At 38.2% G+C, this 24,138-nt stretch overlaps 1 long non-coding RNA gene across 2 annotated transcripts in view; it reads right to left on the reverse strand.

Moving 5' to 3' along the window:
* LOC125326879 overlaps nt 1-18,036 on the reverse strand; it is a 44,011-nt gene extending 25,975 nt beyond the window's left edge. For both annotated transcript variants that reach the window (XR_007204053.1, XR_007204052.1), the window contains exons 1-2: nt 17,950-18,036; nt 15,371-15,443 (exon numbers count right to left, since the gene is read on the reverse strand). This is a non-coding gene — a long non-coding RNA (uncharacterized LOC125326879). The remainder of the gene's footprint in view (nt 1-15,370; nt 15,444-17,949) is intronic.
* Nucleotides 18,037-24,138: the final 6,102 nt, after the last annotated feature.

Consider the following 24,138-nt stretch of genomic DNA (forward strand, 5'->3'; position numbering starts at 1 on the left):
CTAGATTTCAGGTAACCCAAATGAAAAGTTCTTTTTATTCCTGTAGCTGAAAAATTAGATGGTCAAGTCTGTAGCCTCCAGAGTAGCCCACCTTTCAGCATTGTGAATCCCCTGAGCATGCCATAGCTGCTTACCTGCAAAGGGTACTGGCACTGAAAGGAAATGCAAAAAATCCTTGTCAAACTGCATAAGCAGTAATAATAAGATATTTTATTCTGAATATATCTAGAAGAACTAATAACAAAATATTTTACTTTAAAATTATCTATTTCTCAATTTTCCTACTCACATCTTCATTCACTGAATGTAACATTATAATCCACCTGAGCTATAAAAGTGACAAAGCAAAACTATCACTGCAACTTTATGAAATACCTTCATACATTCTCGAATTTTTAAAAATAAACTGAAAAACATACAGCAGTGTCCAGCAGACAAACTCTTAAGCTACAGAAAAAAAAAAACAACAGTAAAAATACCCAAGACATATGAAATTAGAAATGTCAAAAGCAATTGGATTTTATTCCCCTTTTCTAATCATGTATCTTCTAGACTCCTTTATGTTCTTTTTGGAGCTCTTGCTTGATATTTTAGGGCAAATAACTCTGGTTGGATTAAATAAATATTTAAGGGGTACAATTATTTTCTTTCTTTCATTCCCTGTCATGCAGTCAATTATCACTAATCACATTCCAAAGAACAGAGAATATGTACAATCATTAAATAGGGGATTCAATTTCACATTTTTACAGTTGAAAATCTCCTTTCTGTTACTCATAAAGCAGGCATAGGAAGGCAATTATAGAAGCAAATGGTGAGACATTTAAACATCTACACTAAAGCAACAGTTGAATATTTGCTGTGTCCATGTTTTCTGAGATATATACACATTTGTACATATTAAAGGCAAGTGGAAAATAAAATGTCTGAGGTTTTTAATTTAATTTTTTGCCTTTGAATTAAGTTGGAGGTTTTTTGGTTGGTTTTTGGTTTGCTTTTTTTTTGCATCTGAAATAAACATCTCTGTGAAGCAGAAATACCTTCACAATCCCCTGGTAGACCAGAGCTGGTGAAAAGCTACTTATAACTGAGGACTTCTGTTAAATGCAAATTCTTGTAACTAATGTATATACAATTACAACAAATACACTCTTGTACCTTGGTAATGTTTGCTATTATACATTGTTGCAAATGAAATTGTTGCACTTCAAACATCTTTGTTACGACTTAAGGAAGTATATTATTCAAGTGTTCTTAATTTTAGAAAATAGGAAAATATGTATCATAGACAGGTAGGTAAAAAAATAATTGCTGAAACTCATCAAACACACAACTCTCAGAGGACAATTACGGAATCATATCAAAGTTTGGAATCTGACTCAAGAAAGATTTGTGAGCAAGTGCCTGTGCCTAATGCCTCCTCTGAAATGAGTCTTTTGCTATCTATGTGCAAGCACAAGATATGCACCTCTAGAATGTACTTTCTGTTTGCCAACTCAAACTTGTGGGCTCATCACACAGCCTTTCATGTTTAAGCCTGACTCCACAGCAGCACTAACTGCAGTGGGGATCTGCTGCCTCCCGACAGTCCACTCTTCTCTGCTAGGAAAAAGTCTGCACAGCTATGGCGTTCAGTCACCTCTTCTGTCTCCTGGCACCAATTACTTCTAGTGAATTTTATCGCAGTTTTCATAAACTGCATGTTTGCTCTTCTTCTTCCATGATTTACATTATTTTTTGTGGATATGTGAATATATCGAAATGTTGTTTTCCCTTAAAAGTAGCTGTATAAATTTTGCATGTTATATTTCATTGTATAGCGACAGACTTTATATTTCTGCTTAGTATGCTGTAAAGTGGGAGAAGATTCCTTCAATATTGTTGGAAAGTAATCCAAGTTCCGGCAGATTTCCTGGGCTTTATACCGAAAGCTTTAGGTGCCCTCTTTTGGTATGCTGCAGGAATTGCATGCAGGCTTTTTTAAACCAAATAACCTTTTGGGGAAGCACAAATCTCCACTTACAGGAATCCTGTGTTGAATGTTATACAAACTTAATTTCCCCACCAAAAACAAACAAACAAACAAACAAAACAAAACCGCATTTTATTTCGTATGAGATCCTAGTATATGGTTTGCTTCAGTATTCATATTGTGTGTACAACCCATTCATGCCTTGACATTAAATTCTCAAAATGCTGGGCTTCAGTTGTGATGCCTCAAGAAGTATTTATACTTAAAGGCATTATACCTGGAATGTATATGCACAGGGAAAGAAGAATTATAGTTCACAGAATAATTTCTGCTGAACTGAACATTTTAGTTATATCATACTCTCTCTGTGGCTTTCAGTGGCACGGAGACTCACATAACACCAGCTAAGTTCTCGTTCCAACATCTACAATGCAGTAAAAGGTCAAATTCATTTCTTTTATATGTTATATACAGTTAAAAATGTGGAGATTGTACAAGTTTAGCTGATATGTCTGTGTTGGGCCATCTTGCTGTATGTAATATTCTATCCAGGTGACCGTCTAGACCAGTCATACTTTAATCTGTGCAAATTTCCTTTCCATTGGTTCTCTTTGGTTTTATTTTGGGTCCTTAATCTGTTAAAATAATTCTTAAAACCAAAAAAAAAATACATCTTCTCAACTCCTCTTCCTCCATAACACTTCCTATTATGATAATTTGAAATATATTCAGTTATTGCTGGCAGTTAACTCCAAATTTGTGCTGAGAATGAATCTCAGACGTAGTTAACAATGTAGTTAATTTCAATTTTAAGTAAAGTTTAAATTTTCTATCAAGTTCAATAAGAAAATCAGTAGAAATTGTTGATTTAGATGGCATCAGTAGGGCAATTGTCTTATCTTTAAATTTTACCTTTCAGCTAAAGGAACACTGTTACTGAAGGAAAGAACAGGTGCACTGAAAGTACATGCTCAACAAATACAGCAAGAAACTACAAGGGAGTTCTTTATGAGTTTTGTACTGGGCCCTAGACATTCTTCACAGATAGTCTTATATCCTTCTACAGAGGGCAACCTCTGTTTCTCTGATCACATCAGCACTGATGCAGAGACAGATGATTCAACCTTAGCAGATGACCCTATGGAGTACCAATTTCTGTTCTTGTGAGAGATGTTTGAATCAAAAATCTTTTTCAAACAGATATGAAGATTTTAGTAGGAAGTGAGTATGGCTCACAACATCATTTTCCAGCCCTTCCTCATAAAAGAAACTGTCTTTGTATCTAGTTACTGCTGTTGGTATTATCTCTAAAAGCATGAGCTGCAATTTTACCTAGAACTAGCTGAACAGCAGTTGAATATGAATGACTACAGACTTACATCAGTACTAGCTTTATGTGCAGACTGAGGGCAATAGGGCAAATTGTCACATCAATTTTTAATCAGGATTCTCCAATTAAATCAATGGACTGTACTGTTTAAAAGTCAATAATACACTAAAGCTTGGTACTTGGCTCAAATCGACAGATTTAGAGGATAGCCAAATTCAGGATGACTGTAACATAAATAATGGAAGCTGCTTTCAAGTGCTCTCAATCATTTAGCTCTTTCTAAAATGCAAAGTTCCAAACTGCACATCTGATGATGCAGTTAGGCTCCATTTGTAAATACATTTCCTATAATGTGGGATGCAATGTATTATTCATAATATAATGAAGAGTCAGGTAGTATGGAGTAAAAAAAGGTAGAGTTTTGTAAGCAGGTAGGAGACAGAGGAGTCATTTGTAATATCATTTTTAGCTAAGCAAGAAGTATTATATTATATCATACTGTATTATAGCAAGGAATTTCAATATCCCTTCTGTCATTTAGATGTGACATGGCTTTTTCTATTTTAAACAAAAGTTATTTATAACATTTTGGAGCATACTATTTCCAAGTAGTTAGTATATTGCCAATTTTCAAAATCTTCCTTGGCTTTGCACACTAATTAAGCAGAGAATGAGAAGACTATTACATGGCAACATTATCATGTGTTAGATAAACCAGAAAATATTAAGTATGACCATTCCATATTATGGGCAAGAGCTGGAAAGAGAAGTAATGATACTATCAGGGATGTGACAGGGACTTAAAAGTTCCTCAAGCAAGGCAGAAACTAGGAAAGAATAAAGGGAGTAGTTTTGGTAAGTCAAATTTGCTGATGCCTACCTAGAGATTTATTTATGAGTACACTAGCATTTTAAAAATACTTTTATTCAGAACGAAAACACCCTAGAAATGCTGAAGTTAAGAGACTAGCATGAATTTTTTAGATATGTTGGCTACTAGTTTAGATCTGTATTCTCAACAGACTTCAGCCATTAAAAATGATAACAGGAATATTTGCCTGCAGACCAAGACCAGCATGTTTCAGCCACTAACTGTGAAGACAAAAAAACAGGAATAAAGGTGGTCCCGAGTTTTAGTCTAACATCAACTGAAAATTTTTTAAGCATACATGTTTTCATTGTGAGTTTATTTCATTTAGCCATTCAGAATTATAATTCCATTTCTCATTAGTATTTTTCAAATTACTTCTTCCTGTGAGGAAGAGCATGAAGTTGTTCAGAAGAATCTGTATTTATCTATAAATTGTTACCCTGAAATGAGAAATAATCTAGAATTGACAACTTAAAGCTAGGTGGACTAGATGTGCTTCCTTCTATATTTCAGAAAATGCAAAATTCTTGATAGTTTCCAATTCAGTGTCAGAGACCTGACTCATTGGATCCCACAGATAGAAGTATATCGCAAATTTTCCTGAGTGTCTGCCAAAATTACAAGGTTTGGGGGTCAAATCTGCTGATTTTGTGAAGCTAGCAAAACTTATATTCACTCTTTTGGAAGCAGTATTAGTTTCATCTACACTGGTTAATATTCTCAAAAGACTAAGTCATGATTAGTACTGAGTGTTTAGATACATCACCCGTTCTTCTTGCCCTTTGCAATTAATTTGCCAATGTTGGCTACTCCAAAAATTTAAATGTCTCGATGAGTCACTCACAAAATTGGGAATTACATTTACACTATATTTGGAGGGTTACTTACCTTCTGGTTCAGAGTTTTAAGACTTCATATTCTCAATCTATTTTGGCAACTGTGAAGCCTAAAAAATTTTTGTTGGAGTGAATGAAAGCCAAGAATCTCATTTAAATCACAGTTTCCAGAATCAGACCTTTTAATAAAACAATAAAATGAAATTTTGATTTTGGTGAAGTCCAGGAGGAATTTGACACTAATGTCTCACTGGACAAGAGACCATCAGAATTAGCCCATCAGAATTGTGAGGAATTTACAAAACTGGAAAAACTGACTGAAGATAAAAGTTTGGGGTTAAAGGCAGGAATTAGTTGCTGTTCTCTGCAGTTTCTATGACTCAGTTGCCTGCATTGAAGCACGGGGTTCTTGGGGTTCTGTAATGTATTTCAGTGAATTACTAATGAAGAGCAGAATTCTCATCTGGTGTAAATTCTAAAGAGAGCAATAGATTTACCTAGAGGTGAGCATGTCTTAGAGAGTGAATATGTATTTGTTATATAGCATTAGCTGGGAAGATATTTTACCTTGTATTGAGAAAGATTTCTAGTCAGGCAAGAGAATGACATACCTAAATACCTGACTTCAGGGTTCATCCAAGGGGGACTACAGGTTTTATGCATCCTAAGAAAGGATACTGCTACCTGCAGCAGGGATTATAAAGGATCTGATGACAAGAAGGAAGGAGGGACACTTAAGAGGAAACAGGAGGACTCAATACTCTGAATTTGTTCTGTTTTATCTCGTAATGATGAGAGAGTGAGAGAAAACTGTACTTAGTATTTTATCAAGTCAAGAAAGAGAACAGTGCAATACAACCTAAGAAGGAAAATTATGGAAGTGAGAAGGCATCAGTCACACGTCTCAGTCAGGGCTGATGGTATTCTAATGCAACAGTCCTCCTTTGCAACTCTAACTATCCTGGATCAGAGCTTCAGAGATCCTCAGTACTTAGCAATACTATATCAATATTCCCAGTTTAGATTTTACCTACTCAACAGAAATCATGCATCTAAAGTTGTTCTGCTGTCATACTGCCCCTACCCTTTACCAGCCTTTCCTACACACTTACTTTATTTGATACATCCTACATCTTTCTTAGTCCCCAGTCTTTCCACATTTGACTTCTACTCTTTCCTGTCTATGGTTTCTGAGCCTCTAATTCATCCTGTAGACCTTCCCCATTCTTCCAACATTACCTCTCTAATTCATCTGCAATGAGATGCAAGATCATCCTGTGGAATCAGAATGTTTTTTGCAGGGGTTTCATAAAGAATTGGGATGTATGTATCAGAAATCCATCTCTAGAAAACTATGTTGGAGCTAGGAATGAATGATTCCTAGAAAATATAGATGTGTGGTAGTTATAACACAGAAATAGTGGCTTTGTTACAAACCCTTATTTTCAGCAAAGATGTAATCACTTTAGTCCCTTCATATATCCCTATAGTAAACTAGTACAGTGATTTGAATAATCTTGTCCAGTTATTAGTATTGCTCCACCTTCAAACCTCAAAATGAATCCTGCTTCCCAGACCCCACATCAGTCATGACTCATTCCTATCATTATGATGCCATTTCAGATCAAAACCAGCAGAGTCATAGCCAACCTCCTAGTGGTTTGGCTTTTAAAAAGATGTGAGAAACGCACATTCTTGTTTTGAATTAAGGGTAGCAGAGTTTTGACCTCTCATACAGTAGATTGGAGGTTCCAGCCACTGGGAAGGTGTTACAGGTTTCCTTGATATGAGGAAAATTCTCGAAATCTCAAACATTTTAACAGGCTGAGAAAATTGTTTTCCACTCAGTTCTAATTACATCATAGGCTCAATGGAAATTGTAATAATTTCTGACTTTGAAAAATGTGATGTCTCATTGGCTTGAACAGTTAATCAATGATTGAATTCACTCAATAGATGTTTACTTAAGAAACCAGAAAACAGATGTTATGTCTCATTCATTTTGCTATATGGGCTCAGAAAGGTAATTACTACCATGACTCAGAAATCCTGATCTCTGACAACTGAATTAAGTTTCTGTGAGTATATACTGTGCATGATGAAAAGTCCAGGAGTTGTGAGTTACACATTCAGAAGTTGACCTAAGGGAGTATTTCAAGATTTTTGGATTCCTACAGGGGTCTGAGATTATTTGCAGTTCTAGCCAGTTAAGTGCTCCTTGTGAAATTAAAAAAAAAAAAAAACAAAAGAAAGCCCTTTTGCGTGGAATCAAAGTGGAGATGTAAAAATTAAGACAAAAACACCCATGTGGGGTTAAGATAAACTACCAGATATTTCTGGATCTTGAACTGTCTTTATAATAACTTCCTGCTTGCATAATCAGTAATTTTACCTTCAAAATATGGGACTGCATTTACAGTGGGCATTCATGTCTGAACACAAAAGAGTATAAAAATATAAAAATAATTATTTCTATATATAAACTCTTTTCCTCAGCACATCTTATGACAAAAGGTGCTAATGCAATATAAGTCAGGAAAGGTCTTCCAGAAAAAGGGAAAAGGAAATCTTGTTTAGAAGGGAATCTCCTTTGTTACGTATCTGAATTTAACAGAAAAGTGATTAATTTGATGTATTTTTTTTAAAAAATCAATGTTTATTAATGTTGATGTGAAAGAAATCTTTTGTCTGACCAGTCTAGAAAATGGTCTTTGCTTTATATGCATTTTTAAAGATTATTTAAATGTTATTATTAGTAGGCATTTTTTTAATATGCCAGTTAAATTCAGGTCCTGCTTGACAATTCCAATGATGCACGAGACACAATAGCTGCTATGATTCTTTTCCTTTCCTGAGCACTTTTGAAAGAGGCTTCAAAAGAGAGGAAAACTGTATTTTCAGCACTCCAGTGAGTAGATCAATTAAGAAATTGTTTTTACACAGTGGGTTTTTTAAGCCTAAATGTGCTCTAAGCCACAATCTTAGTTAAAATATTTTCATTTCTATTGGAAGAAAATCGGAATCTAGGTAATCCACAGTAATTTAGAATGACTTCCTGATTAAGCACCAAGTTTTCATTCAGTCAGCTACCACTTGTTTATAGACACAGTCTTCTGATCCTTTTGGAATCTCAAGTAAAAGGACATTGTCCAGAGTCTTAAGTTATTCTGAGATGAGTAGACTCAAAGAATTACATCATGATACTTGGCAAATCCTGTGACCTTCTTAACTCTTTCATTGCTTTAGGATATTTTATTTTCTTCCAGGAAAGTACATGTAGCTCCCTCACTCAGTGAAATATCACTTCATTTATGAATACGGTACATACAGAATGATAGCACGAGATAAGTGATCTTTGTCAGCCCTCCAAAGAAGAATTTACTTTTAGAGAGAGAGTTGATATAGACTTTACCACATGGTAAAACACCTCTACTTGAGGATAGTAAGCCAGGAAAGACTGTTGTACATCAAATGGTCTGAAACTGCTCTTCAGTTCCTCTGCTGACACTGCATTATTTTATTTTGTTCCCTTGATGAAGATATACAAGATTAAAAGCTTGCAATGTCTTGCTAAAAATATTCTGTCCAGAGTCTAGGCAAAAAGTTGTCCAAAACATTAACATTGGCTTATATCACCATTATGTTGAAATAGTACAGCTAGAGAATGTATAAAGGAGATTTTTCTTTTTGCCAAGAATTTGCTATCTTACATGTCTTACATTATCAAACCATAAAGAGCCCTGCAACAGAATGGAAGAAAAAACATATAATCTATCTAATGAATTTAGTCTTTTTCCTTACTAGTACATTGATCTTTACTATATAAGGTGACACACAAATTTATGTGATGATCCAATTATTTCACAGATTTTATCTTAATTTTCTTCCCTATCTCTATACTTGAATCACAGATTTCTGTAAATATTCAGTATTTTCTATCCATACCATTTTACTTAGGTGTTAATGATCAAAGTGGTACATAACAGGGTGGCTGTGCTCAAACACACCTGACTGAGGCTAGCAGTGTTCCAGTCAGGTCCTGGAACGGTTTTGCCGATTCTTAAGAGAAATTTTGTAAGAGTTAATGGTACAGAGGTTGTAAGGAAAGTATCTGCAAAGTGAATGCTTTTTTTTAAAGGGAATGTAGAGAAACCACGCTGCAGGGAGGGTGATTTCTGCAGTGATCTATCTGTGCTGCTTCTCTTCATGAAAGCTCAGATTTGGAATGGTAAAGAGGTTCATGTGGTAATTTTTGTGGTTTGATTGGCATTTGCTGCAAATAAAGGGACTGGAGAAGACTGAAAGAAAGAGAATAATGATTTCCCACATACTTCTTTCCAGCCCAGGGAACATTCAATAAATTGAAAAGCCAAGAACCAGGAACTGTTACCCTAGTGCCTTACGAAAACTTTTGCTAAGAGTTTGATATATTCAGTACCTAGCTCTGGGCCGTACAATGCTGAAAGCTTTTGCACAGCTGAGGTAACCTCATCCCCTTTGCCATAACAGTAAATGCAGTCTTCCTGCAACCCACACTGACAAAACCAATCTTTTCCAAGTGTCAGTAGAAGAGTGATACAGTCTCTTCATTATTATCTCATATTGCATGTTACCTGTCCCTCGGATCTCTCATTTAAATTACTCATATGAGGATTCCCTCACATGCCAGGATTAGCTAACTCGTTCTAAGGGGAACAGCAGGTGCTCTAGAGTACCCTCTTGGCAGATCTGAGGATGGGGGTCATCAGGGGAGGGCAGTGATTATCAGGTGGGAATGACCATTTCTTTTTCTAGCAGAAGACATGGTACAAGCTTCTCTGTCATTCTCATGAAGGTTAGGCTACGCCAGAAGTTGTGCAACTGCTATCAATTCCACAGCAAAAATTCTGGCTCTTTCACTCAAACAACATTGGAGTTTCTCATTTAGAGATGCCTAGCTCAGGCACCACATGTGAACCAAACATGAGCACATGACATTTAGCTGCGCTGTCTGTAGCCACTAAACTGCAACCTGCCATGAGCAGAAACCAAAACACTGAACCACTCCACTGCTGTCTGAGAAGCACCCGTGGAGTGATTGGCAGAGCGTGATCTTGGTCTTCTGCAGGCTTGCTACTTGCGCAGTCCTCTTCAGCATACCTCATTACTGATTTGTAGGTAAAGCAGAAGAGGTTAATAGTATAAACTTGAGGGGTTTGGACTACATTATGTAAAAACTGAGTGAGGGTCTTTAAGTTACCAGAATAACTGGGGTTTATGTGAGAGCATCTGCTTCATTAAGATTATTCAGTACTTTTCAATGCAAAAAGATATAACAAGAACTCAAAGAGACACAGACCTAGTAGACAAGGTCTAACAAGGCAGTACCAAAGACAGAAATTGTCCGGCCACTAATTGAGGGCTATTAAGCATCTACCAGGTATCACATTAGAAAGAGACAACCTGGATGTTGCAGCTGAGGAGGAGGAGGAAAAAAGATGACCGTGAGGATTTGGGATGTTTGAGAGGGTTTTCTGAGACTATGCAAAATTAATGCAAGAAAGTTTAAGGGAAGAGGTCTAGAGAAAAACAAAGTAGACCAAAATGGGTATAAAAGGGGACTGCCACATGAAAATTGTTGCTGCTCTGTTAGTCTGTCCTTTAAAAAGTATTAAATACTTTTTAAACTATCTCTCTGTTTAGTAGCACTCTGTGACCTGTGAGGGTGTGTGTGTGCTGTAAAGGCTAAGTGGCAGCTACTGGTGAAACAGACCTTAGAGTGGATTTGGTGACAGCTACTGGACTCAGAGCAGGGTGTAGGTGCCCCCACCCAGGCTGCCAGCAGCCAGAGCCAGCAAGAACCTCAGTGCAAGAGCTCAAGGAATGTTTGGACAGTGGTCTCAGGCACATGGTGTGATTCTTGAGGTGTCCTGTGCAGGGCCAGAAGCCGGACTTCGATGATCCTTGTGGGTCCCTTCCAACTCAGGATATTTTATGAGTTTATGATTCTAATTTCTGAGATAGGAACAGTGTATCCCAAGTGCCGGCTCCTGCAGGAAGCAGCATGAGTGAAGTGGCTTAGCATCTGGCATGAAGATGTCTCACATGTGTAGAAACTTAATCAAAAATCCTAGGCTCACAGATGGATCCTCTGATGTATATCTATAGATATTCAGAATTTAACATTATTTACTTGGCTTTAAGATCAGAACACAGGACACAAGAAAACTAGAAATCCACAAGAAAAAAAAAAATCTTGTAATTTGTAATTGCCACTGCAAGATGGAAGATGGAGACTTTTGAAAGGATTCATCATATAAGTGAAGTAATATTTTTGGGTATTTTAAAGGACCATTAAATGGTGCAATTCTAAACTTACTAGATTTTTAAATTATTAGATCTTAAGGCAGAACAAAAAATACTGTAAACATATGTGCACAGTCTGTAGGGAAAAAATATTGCTTTCAGAGAGATTAGAGTAATAAACAAAACAATTTCATTACATCTTTTCTGCAATAATTTAAATAAAAGTTCAGAGATAATATGTTTTAAAAATCATAAATATCATTTGAATATTATATCTCTATTTAATACTACTAAATATTGACTAATGAAATATTAAACTCAGGAAAATACAGCTGTTTATATCACCACAGTGTTGACTTGAATTATATCACAATATATGTATCTAGAAGGGCATTAATTAGGGAGCATGTAATAGTTTACAAGACCTGCTAATATACAGGACTTCTGGGAGCTTTTTCAGACTGCAGCAATTGATTTTGTCACAGAGCCAGAAAGTGGAGAAGAGTAGTAATATTTTTTCCCTCTTCCCAAAACATACCTGATAAATCTGGTGGTGGCCTTTCTTTTCTTACCCCCTGTTCAAATCAAACCTTAATTGCTCTGGCATCAAGGTCAGGAAACTTGGCTAGCTCTGAAAGATATCAGCTGTTTTTCTCATCCTTGCTGAACCTCTCTTAGACAAATTTTGCATTGTTTTTTGTGTCAGTTTTATCATGGAACATCGTGCTGCCATCTGGGAAGAAAAACACCATGGTACAGGAGCAGCTGGTGAATGAGAATGGCCAAATAAACATTGGCACTCACTCTGCCATTAGGTGAGATAAGAGGATTGAGGCCATGCCAAAAGAGACAGCCCAAACTGCTGCCATTATCCTTCACTGTCCCCTTTTCCCTTATCTCTGTTTCAAAATACAGCTATCATTCATTTTAGAGAAGGGAAACCAAACCTATCAGGTGTTGGACATACTCTCCTGAAGCCTGGAAAACAGAGATACCCACAGTGAAAAGCATCTGAAGCATCTTGTAAATTGGCTGACTGACTGGATACTTTTATTCCCCGGGAAAAATAACAAGAACATTTCATATTTCTGTAATGATTCCTGTCACAGGAGCTCAAAGCACTTTAGATGTAAATTAGTTCTGTAGGTACTTTGATAATGGGTAAGGAGATAGTAGCTTTATTTTCATAGGCAGGGAAGTTGAGGCAAAAAGAAATAAATACCTGATTTGCTAGATATGGGTTAAGTACGGAGTTTGTGTTAATGCCAGGAATAAACTTTGACTCTAAACTGTTTTGCATTTTTACATAGCAGCAGACCAATTTTCCTTCCAGAGGCTTGAGGCTAGAGCAGAAATTTAGGGAGACTATGGACATACCCACCTTAATGTCCAGAAATACAAAACATAATCACAGAATCATAGAATACCATATTAGAAGGGACCTCAAGAATCATCTGGTCCAACCTTTCTTGGCAAAAGCACTGTCTAGACAAGATGGACCAATGCCTTGTCTAGCCAAATATTAAAATGGTGAGGAAACCACCCCTTCTCTTGGGAGATTATTCTTTTTGTTCTCGGTGTGAAAAGGGTTTTTTTGGGTCCATCAGAATCTCCCCAGGAGTAACTTGTACCCATTACCCCTTGCCTTTTCTGTGTGACTCCTTATATGAAAGGGAGTCTCCATCTTCTATGTAGTCATCCTTCTAATACTGGAACACAGTGATGAGGTGTCCCCTAAGCCTTCTTTTCTCAAGGCTGAACAAACACAGTTCTCTCAGCCATTCCCCATACAGCAGGCTTCCCAGTCCTTGGATCATCTTTGTGGCCCTTCTCTGAACCTTCTTCAGCCTGTCCACAGCTTTTTTGCATAGTGGGGACCCAAGCTGCATGCAACATTTCAGGTGTGGAAGAGAGTGGGCTAGTGACTTCTTTATCTCTGCTGGTGATGCCCTTACTGATGCAAGCCAGCATCCAGTTGCCTTTCTTTGCCTCAGCAGCACACTGTTCGCTCATAGTGAGCTTGCTACCCACTAGGACCTCCAGGTCCCTTTCCACAGAGCTGCTCCCTAGCCAAGTAGATCCCAGCCTCTGCTAAATTCCTGTACCATGTTTTTCTAGGTACAAGAACTTACACTTGTCCTTGTTAAAATTCTTAAGGTTCTTGCTAGTCCACTCTTTCAGCCTATCCAGGTCTTCCTGCAGGGTGGCTCTGTCAGTCAATTCCCCACCCACCACAGATACCACCTGTCCAGAACCCTAACACATCTGTTTCTCTAGAAGGAGGCTGTGGGAGACTGTACCAAAAGCCTTGGAGAAATCCAGGTAGACGGTGTCCACTGCTCACCCCACATTAGCCAAGCAGGTTACTTTGTTGCAGAATGCAAAAAGGTTTGGCAAGCAGGATTTGCCCTTGGTGAACCCTAACCCATGTGGTGTTTCCTAACCACATGCTTCAACTGACTTGTGGTAGGACCCAGCAGGATTTGTTCCATAACTTTCCCCAGGACTGAAGTAAGACTGATAGGCATATGACTTCCTGGATCTTTCTTTAATCTCTGATGTAGGGTTGTATTCTTATTTACTTGCTGGAGGGCTGACTTAGCATTTCAGGATTCCCTTACTTTCAGACATGCATCCAGGTAGCGGACAGAGGCACTACATTCAGCTGCTCATGACATGAACCTTCTATAAGGTAGAAAGGCTGATCTAAGTCTGATTCTTGACTCTTAGACAATGAGTATCAATAAGTTTCTCATTTGAAATCAGAGTATGTTAGCTGAAATTTGCAGCTTGGATCAGTTCAAAATCTATTTACATTTGGTACAGACTGGACATATACAGACTGCAGTCATTAAGAGTGCCTAAAATTGCCTATCAGATAATAGTTCTGTTTTACTTAAAATGCCACTTCTTTTTTAATAATTAGTGTGATTGGTTGTGAGACAAAAGGCTGGACATTTGAAAGTGAGAAATTAAGGATGAATTATTCCTTATCATTATGTCTGTCTTGCTCTATCCAATAAAAATCCAGTTGTCCATGCAAGTTTGAGTGCCAATAGTCTTTACTCACTGATGGTTGTTTGGAGGAGAGTTTAGTAATCTCAATACACTTCCCAGTGATAACAGCTGTCTTCCTCACAAAATCCCATATGGTGCTAACTGGCATGCCTGTCAGTTCTAGTAAGGCTAACATCATGGTGTTAGCATTGCCTTTCCTTTGCAAAGAACATTGTCGCTAAGGTACACTAGTGAGGCCTTCTAGAGCAAGCAAAAAACAAATTACCCCAAAGCACTCGCTCTGACATAACATCTTTCACTATTATGGAAGTACAAGCAAAGACTAATCCAAGCAAAAATCACATTTTGCTTTCTTATGTCTTCCATGCAACTGCAAAAGACCAAACAGCCACAATTCATGAGCTTTTAACAGCAGGGAAAGCCATCATCACCTCTGGTCACCTCTGATCTCAGCAGTAGCACAGGCCACAAAACTTCACATCATTTATATGGAGTGGAAGCAAAACCAGTCAGTTATTCAATCAGGGAAACAAAAGAAGCCTTGCTTCCTCACAGTCTGTACCACTCATATGCGATCTGCCCTCTTCTCAGCTCCTTCCACTTCCCATGGTATTTGTTCACCCCCTGCCCTACTGAGCTCCTTCTGAGGGATTCTAATAGCCACATCTATTAATGTTGTTTCAAAGCTCCCTGTAAGTGTGCATTGTATAGCTGCTGATACTCTCTACAATGGACTGGATTCTGCCTGCCTTTCTCTCAGTGGATGCACTGGTTTAGGTCTCGTTCCTCTACTGCTCCATTCAGCTGCATGGCCTTGTGTCATTATGCCTTTATAAAGTTGCTGGAAGAAGAAAACCTTGCAGATGGGTGCAGTGTGTTATCACATCAGCCTCATTTGTTTAGAAAGCTAAACTGCTTACCAAACACCAACAGCCTGGGGGGAAGTCACTGTCATGGAGAGTGCAGACCCAGCCCCAAAAGATACGAACATCAGGCAGTGTTCTTAAAGTGAGCATCTGTCCTGTTGTACCATCCTTACCCCAAAGGACTTGTCCTACCTTTGCTATTATTCCAGGACAGCTTCTGTACACCATGGACAATTATGATATTGCCAGCTCTTAGCTTTCCCACCTGGAGATTAAAAATAAAAATTAAAAAAATTGAACAGTGAAAGATGCAAAAGACAATAAAAGGTGTTTTAAATTAATTGGTTTAATGTTTAAAAAATGATTTAAATAACTATTTGACTGTTCCTGTGCTTTTGCAAATTAGCATAACAGGTGTTTTACAAGTCTCCTACCAAAATCTTCAAATCCAAACTGAAAAACACTTAAAACCTTTACAGACAAACAAACAAACAAACATAAAAATCAAAAACATGCTGGTGATTGAGGCAGTGGCATGTTCCAAAAGTAATCTCAGAATTACAGTAGGTTGATTTTTGGTGGGAACTACTCAGATAGTTGCTAGTTACTATAACATCTTAAAAACTTGTTCATTCCCCACAGTAGAAAACACTTTAGTAGCATTTTGTTTTGCTATGTGGTATGCTCTAGCACCATTAAAAGACATAATTTCAGATCCTAAAAGTAATTTATCAGTTTAGTATTATGCATAGATTAATTAGCCTTAATAATGTTAAAAATAAATTTAGTAACTCTGTAATAAACCTTGACCTAATATAGTCTAATTCAGCCTTTTTGGTATAATGTTAACTTCAGCCTCTTTTGGTAAATATTTCTGTTTGTTTTAGTCATACAGACAATGCAATAGTAACCAGCAGTGACCAAGAAATATGATTCTTATTTTGAACCCTTAAAAGCTAGTTTATTTGGGGGTTAGTTTCCTTTTTCCCCAGGTTTTGTACAATAGAGTTGGAAATTCTGAAATTTTGCTTTGCAAAAAAACTATGTAGCTTTCATGACTCAGCAAACCTTTGAAACTTGCATTCCACACTATGCTATGTTCTCAAGCTTTCCTTCAATTTTAGTATCTGAGTTAACTTAGCAATTTATTGCAGTGCATGTAGCAGTGGCCACTGCAGCAGAGCATTCAGAGGACTGGTGGACAGGCCTCCAGAACACAGAGGTCTGACTCTCACTGGTTACGGCGAGTGCCCATGTACCTAGTGGTTCTTAGTTTACATGTTCTAAGTTACATGTTCAGGAGTTCTCCACCCAGTTTTATGTATAAGTTCATGTTTATGCATTTCCCTTAATTGCCTATGTATTAGTTCTGGAAAGTTCTCCCTTCTTCGATGCCCCATTGGTTGGTTCATGAAACTCCTTCCTTTAACTTATCCCTATTGGATATTCCCCTGTTGTCCCCTCCTTCTCAGTCGATCCCCATTGGTTGTTTCCCCTAGTTCCACCCCCGTATAAAACACTGCGCTCTCTCTCATTTCTTAGTCTTTGTTCCTGGACCCTCTGCAGGCAACAAACCAGTGGGAACCTGCACAAAGACCCCTCTCTCGTCCTTTGCCTATGCCGATGCTTTTACACCATCTTTGTTCGGAGCTCACTCCTTGCGAAGGAGCCAGCTTTCCCTGCAAGCTGCAGCTGACAGCTTTCCCTCCTTGCTGCAGCCAACCCCTGCCTGCAGCAGCTGAAGCCGAGGACGTCTGCAGCTGGACGCGGTGCTGCCTTGGGCAGCCCCAACAGTGTCAGTAATTCAGTGAAAACAGCACCAAAAATGGTTACTCAGCAAAACTCATGTAAAGTTCATGAAAACATGAGCACTTCAGAACACAACTGAATACATTTCTGTTGTGATGAAGGCATCTTCACTGTATGGTGTGACAGCATCAGATCACAGGACAGAGGGGAGATTATAAGGATGCTAAAGTCTTGGATAAATATGGCTCTGGACTTTCAGATTATATAATACAAAAAAACCTGATTAAGATGCTAGCACATGGAATTTATCATGTTCCCCAGCTGCCAACACCAGTCTTCTACTGAGAATCATAGATCTGCTGGCTATTTGTGCTTGGCCTATGAGAACTCAGACTACAGTGAGATACACTGCAAATATGTAAAATGCAGGTGCAATGGTTGTGAAGTATCATGTGGGGGCCAAAACAAGTAATTTATGCTTCCCATGCAAGACGTGGCATTGAAAGGCCATCAACAAGTATAAAAGAGCACTTAGACGCCATGAGATGCTGTGGATGATATTTCTCTTCGACACAAATGTTCTGGATGATTCTAGGCAAATCACCATGTCTCTATGTTTACTCTTGACATCTATAACTCAATGGTGGTCTCAGTAATAACCCTGATAAAATGCTGTGGATCAAAATGTTTTGAGATAATTTTTTTTGCCAGTGAAAGCTGTATGCAAGACCTATGTTTTCCTCTTGGTTTTCATACAAACAAATCTTACGATCTTATGATACAATTGTTCTTACAGAGGTTCTCTGGTGACGCTGCAATCTGCTTTTCCCACCAATTGTTTACCACTCCAGCAATTAATCCTATGGAGAGGTTTTGTTAAGAAAGCACTAAACTTAGTTTTAGGTATTTTTAACCTAGAGATGCAAAGAGAAACAAAGAGCCATCACTGTGTAACATTTTCTCCCAGGCCACAGATTGTCAACCAGTCATCTGGAAAAAATAAAAATTTAAAAAATTCTTACTCTAGGTTCTGTCATGGCAGAAGATTCAGAAGCTCCACTATCTTCATACAGCAACTCAAGGCTGGCTTGCTAATCGTGAGATCAGATAAGTCATTCTGGTGATTCTTTAAAGTGAAGACGTGCAAATGCAGCCAATGTGGAGCCACAGGAATCTGCTTTGCACTGTCCCCTTCTATTTCCTGGAGATATCCTTCACAGAGAGGAAAGGAATGGATGCATCAGAGGAAAGAAATAATAATGACGGGGAAAAAACCGAATTTCTGTAAGTAAAATGACTTATTTGTAAACAGCAATAGTGGTCTGCCCTTCCACAGGGGTTGAACTGAGGTCTTTGCCTTATCTGGCTATTCCATCATGAAGATGCCACAATTGTGCATTTTCTTGGGCTCCTGCACACTTTATGCTATATATTTCACCTGTATACTTCCACTAGTACTGGAACCATCTTTTATAATAGTGTACAACTTGGAGGTACCAGTAGCAGTGTAACTGCAGCAGCACAGAAATCATTGCAGACTGCAAAGGTATCCAAACAAACTCGAGAGATAAATACACAGAAGTTTTCCTTCAGAAGATGTGCATATTATTCAATCTTCTCAATGTCAAGATAGGTATCTTGAGCTTATATATGTTCTCAAATATAGTGTTAAAATTGCCATATCCTGCCAGGAATTGATGTGCTATATTCTTTTTGTCCACGAGATGTCGATGTACCCTAAGAATTCTCGGGTATGTAGCTTTGTTTCTTTATAACATAAAGCTGCCCTATGCCACGGCCATGATTCTTAGTGGGTCTACCAAACCTTACTGCAAAATCAGCAATAACAACAAGAATAACAACAACAACAACAACGATCATTCTTTCCAACAGAAAAAGTACTTGGTGAAGGTGCAAAGCTTTATGAATTTCTTACACCACACAAACTCCTGCTTGTTCAGGATAAACTCCTAAAGGGGGTGGGGAAAATCCATCAGGATGTGGTAGTGAGGAGAGCATACATGCCAGAAAGAGAAGCAAAGTTTGTTAACTTAGGCATTGTGCCTGTTAGCTTGAACTCCCAAATGGGAGCTACTCAACATCTGATTTGCTAAGAGTGTGGGTGGAATGAGTCTATATGTATCAACAGCTGTCCATGTTTACTGATACATTAGAGTACTAGAAAGGATTAGAATTAGGCTTATGGAAATTCACATTATTGCCTGTCTTTACTAAAGCTTTAAATTTGCTGTAATTTACATGAGCATATGATTGGAATAACATGAATGCATTGAAGTAAAATTAACTAGTTAAGGAATAGAGGCTGCTCCCCCTGATTGTAAAGAAATACTGAGCTCTTCAGATGATATGCATTTGACAAATGCTAGTGTTTACTGTGCTTTACTGCCTTGTGCTTTTTTAATATATGCTGCAAACATAGCTGAAGACCAAAATATATCTGTCCGATACCTTAAGCCACAGATACAAGCTAGATGGACTGGTGTGGTCCTTACTTGCCCTGTTTTAGAGTTAGTTGGAGTGGCACAAAAGGCCTACTTTAGAATGAATTTTGATGCATGTCAGCAAGACTTAAGAGTACGGATTGGTGTATCTGGAAAGAGAGACACCAGGGTGGGTAATTCCCTGGCATTCTTCCAGGGAAGAAGCAGCCAGCATTTATGAATGGGTTTCAGTAATGCAATAACTGCTGCCAGTTAGAAGCCAGGTTTTGCCAAATGCCTGTTCATTTTTTCCATAGACCTTTAATATTTTCTTTCGAAAGAGTAGGATGGAAAATTAATTGACTTTCATTTTTTTTTTTACAACAGAGAAGCTAAACTTGTTCTTTCTTGCATATTTTAGAAAAGTATATAGTTGTTTATGGTTAATTTTAAGTAGTGCAAATTACAATTCATGCACTGTTATTTTCTCACATTTTAAGGAGAAGACTGATCCTCTTCCCTTCTACCTCCATGAATATTTTCTGGAGTCAGAAAAATTAAAACAACAAAAAATAAGTTCATGTCAGTTTTATGTAATCTCTTTGGGTTTTAGGTGCCTAATATATGATGTCTAGATTCTACTTTCACTGGGATAAATCTGAGGAAAAATTAATTAATATTTCATTTTCTGCTAACCAGCAAAGAAAGATAGGGGGGCCTTTTTTCTTAGTCTGAAGTAAATTTAACCAACTGAATGGAGATACCAACAAAAGCTTAAAAATGTTCTCCATTTTACTGTATAACTACATTGTCAATTAAGGAGGAAGAGTTAATATCCTTTCCTACAAACGTAAGCTGGATGTGATATGTAGTAAAATGCATCTCCTTTTCCTTATTTCAAAAACATGGCATCTTCTAGGAAGAGTTCAGCAAAGAGTTCACAGGACCTGGTGTTCTAAATGCCAGGCTCCCACCTTTGGGCCTGAGACTCCTTCAGGTGTTTGAGTCAAACATTTAACTGTTCTCTACAAGCTGGTAGCTGCAATCTTTAGGGTGTTATAAAGGGTGAAAGCCCCGCTTTTACCTTACGATCCTGCAATGTTTAGTTATTGGCTTTATTTTTTTTCTGGCCTTTTTACAATTACCTGTAATAGATATAGGGCTGCCTATGAGCTCATATCCAACTGCACCTTCCTGGCTCTTCATGGTTGTGCCAAAGGTTGTGCCAAAGCCAAAAGGGCCTAAAAGTCCAGGTGAAGTTCTTTTCTTTTGAGCTGAACTGGTAGAAGATCCACAGAACACAATGGAAAACTAGCTGAATGAGAATTAGAAACTATGAAATAGGAATCAAACTGATTTTCTTTTGACTGTTTCATAACATTTAAGTCAGCAATACATTGATCTCTCCTACCTAAGAACATGCTCAGATCCAGCTCTGGCAATCTGTCTTTGTACTCTATCTCACTCTCATCTCTTCCTCCTTCCCACTCTTGGTGCCCAGGAATATTTCTGACATGTCACCACAGTAATAAATTATTCCTTTTCTTTTTCTTTCTTTTGTTGTTGTTGCTATTGTTGCTTTTGTTACTTTGATAAGTGATGAAATAACAATCCTTTAAAAACCTTTTCTTCAGCATGAGGCAAGAGCAAATGGGACAGTTAATCTCTCAGAGCTGGAGCTCCAGGCTTTAAGTAAATACAAGCATTTCTGCATCTGTAACACTCCCTTCACATTTTGATGATCTTCCTCAAGACCACAGCTTTTGGAGGATTATTTTCTTCTTTAAGTGAAAACTGAGTGTCTAAATAGCAGTTTAAATTTTTTCTTTTTTCCTTATGTCATAAAAGTATTTTTTTTTCCTTGTTTCTCGTGTATGTGCCTTCCTTGCACCTTTGCAAATAAAAAAAAAAAAAGGAGGTAAGGTAGTTTATAAGCTTCAAGTGGAAAAACTCTATGTTCAATGGGGAAGACATCTGAGATGTCCCATAACAACCCAATGAAATCCCCATTTCAAACAAAGTATAAGACACACAAAATGAGAAGCAGAGTAAAACCTACATTTGTGTCTCCACTAGCCTACATATGGCCTCCTCTCATTAGGAGAGTAATCTTTAAGGAAGTTTTAAAGATGTTTTCATAGGACAGTGAAACACAAGGATAGCTCAAACTCTTTTCAGACTGCTCCATAGGGTAGAGACATGCATGATTTCACTTCCTTCCTGCAATTAATCATTAAGACATTTTTTATTGAACAAAAAGACCTTCTATATGCAACTTTTGAATTTGTGGCCATTATAATGGTTATTCATTTCCACCCGACTGGTAAGACAGATCAATAGGCAACATTTTGATCCGAGGCTTGTGAGATGCAGACTTTGTGTCTGTACTGTGTGAGACCTCAAACAAATCACTTTGACATAGATACCTTCACAAATACCTAGGCATACCTACTGACTGTAGTTTACTTCAGGTGACTGACAACCTCAGTGGATCTTGCAATGACAGTTTTCATGACCAGATTAGGGCATGAGAATGTCTGAACAAATGTAGAGTTCTCTAGCCCAATAATTGTCTGGGTTTTCTATGGCAAATGAAGAGACACGGGCACTGAAGAGTGTGATTCATCTGTTCTTCAAGCAGATGATTCATGTCCTAAAATTGTCTATGACTCTCCATTGTCTAGTAAGGAACTCCAGTCTTCAGTATAGTCACCTCTAGCTGGATAAGAGGCTGTGGGCAGCAGGTCTGAAAGTGTGGCTCCTGGAATACCTGGATAGTCACTTTAAAAGTACATGGTGTGTCACCTAACTGCTTTAATTCTGTGGCTTGTTACAGCCAACAAAGCTGTCAGCAGCTGCCTGAAGCTTCACAGCTTTACAAGTTAGCTCTGAAGATATGGGAAAAGGGTGAGTGTCATGTTCATAGCAATGCTTGAGACCATTCTTATAGAACATGCAGAAGATAGCACTTCTGTGTTTCATTAAAGCATTAAGGAGAAATACCCGAAAGATTGTGAGGAGCTTAGCTACTATAATGTGACAGGTCATATAAGGGCCAGCTGAGATAGATAAAGCCTGCTGTTTGGAATTAATATGGTTTTATACATCATGATCTTCTCATAGGATTGCTTGCCAAATGTACTACAAAATCATTTCAAGTACTGGGGCATTAAGAAAGTCACTCTGGAAGCAGCTAAATTGTTGCTGATCAGATATATACATCCTGAGAAATAAAATATTTTTTATATTTTTGGGGTTCCTCTTGTTTGTTTTGTTGGGGTTTTTTTCCAACCACCTCCCCAACATAGTCTTTTTTCACTAAAAATTTTTCAGATTAACAGAAAACTGTTCAGCATGTAAATAGTGATCCAGAACCATTATTAAACATCTGTTAAATCGGGCAAGAGCCAGGAAAAACTTCAGCTGGATTACAATTGTTCTTGAGAGAGTTTGCAGGGAGTGAGAAAGCACACAGAGCACAGGAGCCAGCCAGAGTCTGTTCACATTTGGTTTCTTTCTCCTCCCCCACCCCTGGAACATTACTGATAGAAGGAAGCAAATGGCTGAGGCTCTCATATCCCAAAGGATGTAATGCCCTACGGGTTGGGTAAGACAATTGACTTGTGTTCCACCCCTCCCATATTTTGCTGCTTTGTGTAGTGCACAGATATGAAGAGTGTTATGGAGAACATAGTAGCTGATGCTTCTGCATCTTTTGACAAAGTGCCCCATTAACATATTTCCCTCTCCAAAGTGGCAGCACTACATTAGCTGTCCACTGACCTAGAAACTGCTCTTATCTCTGTAGAAGGAAGCTATTAACATTTAGAATTTTGAGAAGCAAGTTCTGGCAAATCCTTCCTCTGAAATTAAAGATGTTTCTGCCTCCAGCTGTCCATCCCATTTCTCTGCCAGGAGTTACCACAGAGTCAGTAGAGGGGAACATGTGTAGCACTTCCACTGAAAATGCCTGGTGTCCTAGGATAAACCACTGTGGAAGACAGATGTCAGCTGGCACCATCTAGATGGAGTAGTTAAGATTTAGATATGTTATTTCTGCTAACTTCGAGCCAGGAACTGTAACCTGCGGTGGTCCATTGACCTGTGGTACAAGGGACAGAGAGAGTTCTTGGTAAGACAGTCTCTGGTGCCAAAGACTTATTGGTTATGGTGAGGGACAGAAGCCTCTCTCAGGATGCCTTGTTCAGTTATGGTAATATACCCCAGTTCTGATTCCCCGGTTGGCTCCTGGTGTTAGCCACACCCCTGTACTTAAGCTCGAGCTGTCATGTGGTCGGGGTCATTTGCCTCTAGAACCCTTTGCAAGTTACAGCAATAAACTGCTTTCTGTGGAACTCTAAGCAAGGACCCTTCTCAAATCCTTGCTGTTGGCTTAATATTACTGAAGCCATCCCTGTGTCTGTGTGCTCATGCATGTGAGCCACGGAGCCAGCAGGGAACCCAGTAACAGTAACCTTTGGCCAGGGGTAGACAGATACCAGTCATGTCTTAAGTGACTATTACAGCTCCAACCAACTTGAAATTTCAGTAATGGAAGCTACCGTGAAATCTCCATACACTAATGCATAGAGCCTTAAATGGTATTTGCTTTCATAATGGCACAGTGTCTATGCAAGTGTGAAATCTGAATGAAGCTATTGCAAAATAAACTGGAAGCACATAGCTGTTCATTCAGAGGAGCTGGGGCAGAATGCTATCAGTCTGGCTGAATCTGTTCACATGGAGTTGCCATCTGTTATCACAATACCA

The sequence above is a fragment of the Corvus hawaiiensis genome, chromosome 6 (assembly GCF_020740725.1).
Source record: "Corvus hawaiiensis isolate bCorHaw1 chromosome 6, bCorHaw1.pri.cur, whole genome shotgun sequence".
Taxonomy (NCBI): domain Eukaryota; kingdom Metazoa; phylum Chordata; class Aves; order Passeriformes; family Corvidae; genus Corvus; species Corvus hawaiiensis.